Source organism: Grammomys surdaster, unplaced genomic scaffold (genome assembly GCF_004785775.1).
Source record: "Grammomys surdaster isolate TR1022 unplaced genomic scaffold, NIH_TR_1.0 129, whole genome shotgun sequence".
In the NCBI taxonomy this organism is placed as follows: Eukaryota; Metazoa; Chordata; class Mammalia; order Rodentia; family Muridae; genus Grammomys; species Grammomys surdaster.
The window spans coordinates 19,774,481-19,781,519 of record NW_021604587.1 but is presented as its reverse complement, the minus strand read 5'-3'; positions in this window follow the sequence as shown (position 1 = coordinate 19,781,519).

Genomic DNA, 7,039 nt, shown 5'->3' with positions numbered 1-7,039 from the left:
TCTCTCTCTCTCTCTCTCTCTCTCTCTCTCTCTCTCTCTCTCTCTCTCTCTCCTCTCCCCCAGCCCCATATGCCAGAACCATGGAGAAGTAGGTTCCAATGCCAGCAAAGGAATAGATCTGCTAGCAATGTGAGGGCAAGAAGGCAGAGAACAAAAGCTTCCTTCTTTTATGTCTTTATACAGGCTTCCAGCAGAAGGTGTGTCCCAGATTAGAGGTGTGTTTTCCTCCCTCAAAGGTCCAGGCTAGAAGTGGATTCAACTTTTTCAAACCAAGCAGATGATCTTTCACAGGTGTGCCTGCCCTCCATTTCTGGGCTGCAGTTCATTCCAGATATAGCCAAGTTGACAACTATACAGCCATGACAGGTCTCGCCAGATCCTAATATTTACTCATACTTGATCCAGGACTTGCAAAAATAATAACCACTATATAAAGCATTCTAGACACAGCTCAAGGCTTTCCTGACCCCATTTCCCATCTTTACTTCACAAGTAAGGCATGAGCTTAAATTTAGTGTGTGTGACTATCAAACATGTTTTTGTAGGTTGTCCTAAGGTGTGTGCCCATGAATAATACATAATACTGCTTTGTGATCTGAAGTTTTAGGGAAGTCTATTCTGCTATACAGGTCCTTCTAAAACTTGTTGCTTGCTGAGCAGTGGTGGCACACGCCATTAATCCCAGCACTTGGGAGGCAGAGGCAGGTGGATTTCTGAGTTTGAAGCCAGCCTGGTCTACAGAGTGAGTTCCAGGACAGCCAGGGCTATACAGAGAAACCCTGTTTCGAAAAGCAAAAACAAACAAACAAACAAACAAAAACAAAAAACCTCAAAAAACAAACAAACAAAAACCCCTTGTTGCTCACAGTTGTGTTTGTATTTACCCATATGGATACATGTTGCTCTAGCACTTATATCTTACCAACTATATACTATCTATCACCAAAAGTTATCAGGATTAAGTTAGCCATTTCATGTTGGATTCTTTTATTATTTTGGTTTTTCAAGGCAAATTTGGCTAATTCTGGAACTTCCTCTGTAGTCCAGGCTGGCCTTGAACTCACAAGAGATTTTCCTGCCTCTGCCTCCTGAGTGCTAGGACTAAAGGCATGCACCACCACTATCCTGCTCACGTTGGTTTCCTTTAGCATGCTTTCTTTCTTCACTTTTTGTACTTTAGACAATGATGCATTAAATATTTGTGCATATGTGTGACAGTTTCTCAAGTCTGAAGCTCTGTTCTCCAAAGGGAAGGTTGACCTCTCCACCCCTATCAGCAGGCATGCGTTCCCAGTGTTTACCATTTGTACCAAAGCTTGGTATTGGTAGAGCAATACTTCAACCAATCTGATGTAGAAGTTTTGTGTGGTTAATATTACAGATCAACTCTGAGATATTTCTATGAGGGTGTGTCTAGGTGAGTGTTCTATTTAAATTAGTGAAGGCTCTAATAGAATGAAAGGCTAGGCTCCTCAGGCAAGCTGCTTTGGGGATTTTATCTACAGTGCTAGATTTTCAGCTTTTCCTTGGGTCTCCATTCTGCTGCTCTTACAACTTGGACTCCAGCAGTTTCCATACTGGCACCAACAAGTTTCTTAAAGTATATCTCTATACAGTTGTATATCCTATTACTCTCATTTCCCTGGAGGACCCCAACTAATACAGATGTTATTTTACTAATACAGATGTTTTCTGTTGCTATAACAAAGTAGCAGAGACTGAATAATTTATGAAGGTAAGAGAGACATCTATTTGGATTAAGATTCTAGAGGCTGGGTAGTCAAGAGCATGGTGCTGGCATCTAGTGAGGGCCTTGTACTACATCATAATATGGTGAAAGATACCATACAGCAAGATGAAAAAAAAACATGCTAGCTTAGGTCTCTCTTCCTCCTCCTTCTCCTCCTCCTCCTCCTCCTCCTCCTCCTCCTCCTCTTCCTCTTCCTCCCTCTTTCCTTCCTCTTCTTCTTCCTCTTCTTCTTCTTCCTCCTTTTCCTCCTCCTCCTCTCCTCCTCCTTCTCTTTTTCTTCTTCTTCTAAACCCCCTGTCATCATGAGCACCCACCCACACTCATGACTTTATCTAACTCCATTAGCTCTGAAAGCCTTCCTCTCCACTACTGCTCACATATGAAATGGGAGGTTCTCTTCCTGACTGCTAGACAGGGTTCCTCTATGGCTTCTCCCCCATCTGCAGCTTCCCGGTGCCACTTGCTTCTTTTTTTTTTCCCACTAAACCATTTATTGTTCCCTCACTGATTTACAAATGTTCTTCTATTCTGGACCCTGACCTCCTGTCCATCTGATTGCATTGTGATTGTCCTTTTATGGCTTGATATTTGACATGTTCATAAATACGTCTTTTAAAATGTTTTCTGCCGGCGGTGGTGGCACATGCCTTTAATCCCAGTACCCAGGAGGCAGAGGCAGGTGGATCTCTCTGAGTTCAAGGCCAGCCTGGTCTACAAAGTGAGTTCCAGGACAGTCAAGGTTATACAGAGAAACCCTGTCTCAAAAAACAAAAACAAACAAACGAAAGTTCCCTATAGACTTATTTATTATTCTATGTGATCTATTAATGTTTTGCATCTAGTTTAGGAAAAATGGTTTTTTACTCTGAGTTTAGAAAGATAGCTTCTGAATTTGATTCTGCATTATTTAGATTTGTTGCTTTTTATGCTTACGTATTCCTTCAACTTCTGTGTTCTTGCATGTCTAAAATTATAGAGATCTAACAGTTCTTATGCTTGTGATCTGCTGTACTCTAAATTACATGACTAGACAGTGAATAGCCTAGAATAACCTGAATTAATCCCTGCCTGAAGCTACTTTGTTTGTTCACTGGCTGGTACCCCTTCTCCTATCATGTTGGATTCCCTGTGTGTGTGGTTCATTTCTGAGTTTCTCAGATTGCTTTGATGTGGTTGGCATCTCGGTATCAATGCCCTGCTCTCCCTAATCAAGTTTTATAATTGGTGTTCATGGTTTTCCTCTTGTTAAGTTGTACACACACAAAAAAACACCCGTCAAGTTTTGGGTATGAATGTATTGAATTTAGAGTCTCTTTAAGTGATGTCTTTATCCAGTTGAATCCAGTTTCCACTGAAGACCAGGGTCAGCAGGTTGTCCTAGTCACTCACTGTCTTGACCCACTTTTTTTTAGGGCTTTTTCAAAAAGAAGATGAAATTAACAGTTAAAATCCAAACAACTTGCACATATTTGCTAGGTAGAAGCAGAAATGTCTTACAGCTAGTGTAAATGAGAATTTATTACTAATAAAAATTTGAGGGGCTGGAGAGACAGTGGTTAAGAGCATTGACTGTTCTTCTAGAGGTCCTGAGTTCAATTCCCAGCAACCACATGGTGGCTCACAACCAACTGTAACAGGATCTGATGCCCTCTTCTGGTGTGTCTGAAGACAGTTACAGTGTACTCATATACATACAATAAATAAAAAAATTTTTTTGAACTAATGCATGGCAATTTTTAACTAATACAGGTCTCTCTCTCTTTATCTCTCTCTGGTCTGCAGTCTTCTATTGTATGAAAAATGAAGACTTTGTTTTTGAACAGTTTATGTGAAGAGTTTTCCATGTAGGGTGGTGTTAGCAGATTCCCTGTCAAGCAGGCCATCTCTGCTTCTTTGTGAGTTTCTTCTCCGTGTCTTTTGTCTTCTTGTTCTGGGTATGACTGCCTGGAAACTGAGGAATAAAAATATTGGTAATGGCCTCCTTGTCTCCTGCTGGTGTTGATGGGAGTGATTCTGAAGCTTCACCACCTGTTAGAGTGTTTACATTTTTGATGAATGTCTTTTGTCACACTAAAGACATTTCTTATAACTCCTACTTTGAACTCTCAGCTCACTAACTTTCAGCCTTTCATAATCTTGGGATAGAATCCTCACTGGCCACACCTCTGAGTTTGGACACTCATTGACCTCAGATCACAGTTGACACATAATACTTTATTCTGCCCAGTCCAATATATTTCACCTTTAACAGGATGAAAAGCTTTAGTGGATGATTTAACAGGCTTAGATTAAATGCATCACCGTGTGATGCTGGTGAAGTACAGGTGTTTGTAAAGGCCCTTTCGACTTATGGTTTGGTTAAGTTTTAAGTTCTCTGTGCCTCTTCAAAGAAAACAAGGACTATCTTTAGTTGCTAAGTTTTTCACACATACATATATATATATACATATAATATTTGATATATACACATAACACATAGCCACATGTGCACAAACATACACACACATACATGTATGCACACAGACGTGCAAATATGCACACAAAGCAATACAAGTATGCACATATATGCAAACATATATATGCACAAAAATGCACATATACAAGGACACATATACATACATGCTTATATATACACATATATATGAACATGCATATACAGTGCACACATATACATACTTACACACATGCACGCAGATAACATATGCATATACATATGCACATACACAATGTTATGCACATATGCACATGCACACTCATGTAGATCCATGCACACACATTAAATAATATTTGTTGATTTTGTTTCCCCAAATCTTTCATGTACCAATAGTGTTTTTCATGTCTCATAGATGATTTCTTAACTTTTGGTGAAGTTAGAGGAGACAAGATGCATTCCTGTGATTGTGTGCATCGGTTTTCTGTGCATTTCTTACCAGCTCCAGAACACTAAGGACTTGGCCACTACTTTTGGCATCTGTGGTGTACAGCTCCCAGCCTGTCTGTGCTCTCTTGTCTTGAGTGTCATCATTCAGTCGTCATTCATTCTGTCTCACAGTAGCTAAGTCGTGGCCATCCACATATGCTGCAGCTGATGACAGATTTCAGCGTGGAAGTTAGTTTGTGAGTACATGTCTTATGTCTGACTAGTAAGTTATGGTTCCTGCTTTCCCAACCCAGCTGTATACCAACAGTGGGTAGAAGCCCCAGGAAGTGTGCCCTGGTCTGCAATCAGCAGGGGACCATGCCCTGCACACCAAGGAGGCCACTCTCCCAAAGCAGCCAGGACTGAGAGCAGCTACATAGCTGACACTTGATGGCTGCTTTATGAGTAGATTCTAACTCAAGGCCCACCCTAGCCCATTCATCCCTTGACATTACTAAGCACCTATTCTGCGCCTGTCCCTGCAATCACATGAAGTTGAGCTGAGGCCCTGGTGGAAGAAACTCTTCCTGCAGTGGGGGAGGTCAGGAGTGACTCAACTCCCTAGCCACACGCTGTCAGGTACAGTCAGAAGGCTCACAGGATATCTGAAAGCCTCTTGCATTGGTGGGACCAAGGTGCTCCCTTTCACTAACAATTAGGTGACACCAACTAGTAGCTGTCCCTAGGCTAGATCTATAACTCATTTTACCGCTGTCTTCACCAGGGCCAGTGTAGATCAGACAAGTCAAGGCCAAAATGCAAAGTTTAAAAGGATACATTTCTTTTTCAGGTGTCAGCTCTGCCCTTAAACAGACCTGGGAAGAGTGTCTTCTTAAACAAAGCATCCTGGACACCAGGTTGTCTTTTTCCACAGTCTTCACTCTGGTCCCCATCATTCCCTACTGCCTCCCCAGCAGAGAAGTCATGTACCGAGGGGACCTCTTGCCTTCCCTGTTGATCTACTGTTAATCAAAGTAGCCTCTCTGGTTTGTTTATGTCCATCAAAAGGGAGTAAATATAACATGGAGTGGGGTGTTGGAAGGAGGTCTCAGGCTTCATCTACCTAACTCTCCTATTACATTCCTCATGGATTTGAGGTGCAGCTGTTTTTAACACACTTCCAAGGAGTGCCAAGGGCAAACTTTCTGCAAGAGGAGCTTTGTTCAGACAGGGGGAACTCTGGTCTCAGCAGAGGACAAGGGAGGGAGGCAGGAAGGTGCTTCTGAGGTGAGGCCAGCTGGGTTGCTCATAGGGTTGGATGGGGCCTGATGCAAACATTACAAGACAGTTCTAACAAGACTTCCTGGTGTGTGGTGGAGCCTTTAACAAGGTGAGGACATAGGAAGTTGGCCATTTGCTTTGAGTCAAGTAAACTTGAAGCAGGGACATCTGGGCACAGTGCAGTTACAGGGATCAGGGTTGGGAGTGCAAGCCCTCCCCTCCCCAGAGGCTTCCAATTCCCCTCCACTCTCGCCCCCAGCCCTCCTTCTTGTTATCAGTCTGAGGGAGGCTGTTGTTTCAGGGAAGAGATAAAAGTTAATCACAGATTGGAACTGCACAGAAAATAAGAAAATATCGATGACTTCATTCACCTGAGTACCCGCCTGGGGGAAGTGTTCAGCATTTGCAGTGGTCAGACCAGTTCAACCAGTTCTTGTTTTTAAAATACAGGCCTGGACTTAAACAAAGGCCTGGACCCATGAATAGAGGGCATTCATTAGCAGTTCTGAGTCACCCTGCAGACCTACTCTGCACCCTCGTTTGTCTAGACAGGGCTTGCAGCCTTTCTCTGTTTATTCCTGCAGCTGTCTTTTCACTGGTCACCCCCAAGGCCCTTCCTCTCTCATTACAACCCTTATCTGGTCACACATCACCCTAGAGACTCCCAAACAGAAAGCCAGACCAGGAGCACACACCAGTTGCCAAACACTAGTGCCAGTGTTCAGGGCTGGGCGAGTTCTCAATTCTGGCCATCTGAGATGAACACCAGAGAGCTTAGTCCTTGAGGAAATGCGAACTTGGGATAGAATTTGAGTTGAGTCTGAGTTAAAAGCAGAATGGGTTTTTATGATTGGTACAGAAGTGTTAGGCAAATACCATGTGGCACCTGGGGACATAGCTGGAAGCAGGATGCTAATGTCTGTGTTTTAAGTCAAGGGACCTCGCAGGCCAGGAACCAGAGCCTGCCCTTCTGGGAGAATCCCTTCACACACTGAAGCTGTGAGCTGATGTGTGCTGCAATAAGACTAGGTGGCCTGGAAGCTAAGGGAAGCCATCTAAGATATTCGGGATTGAGAAACTGAGCTGTGCACATAACCTAAAGTGATAAAAGCCAGGAATCAGAAAGAAGCATCATACAAGGCTCAGGA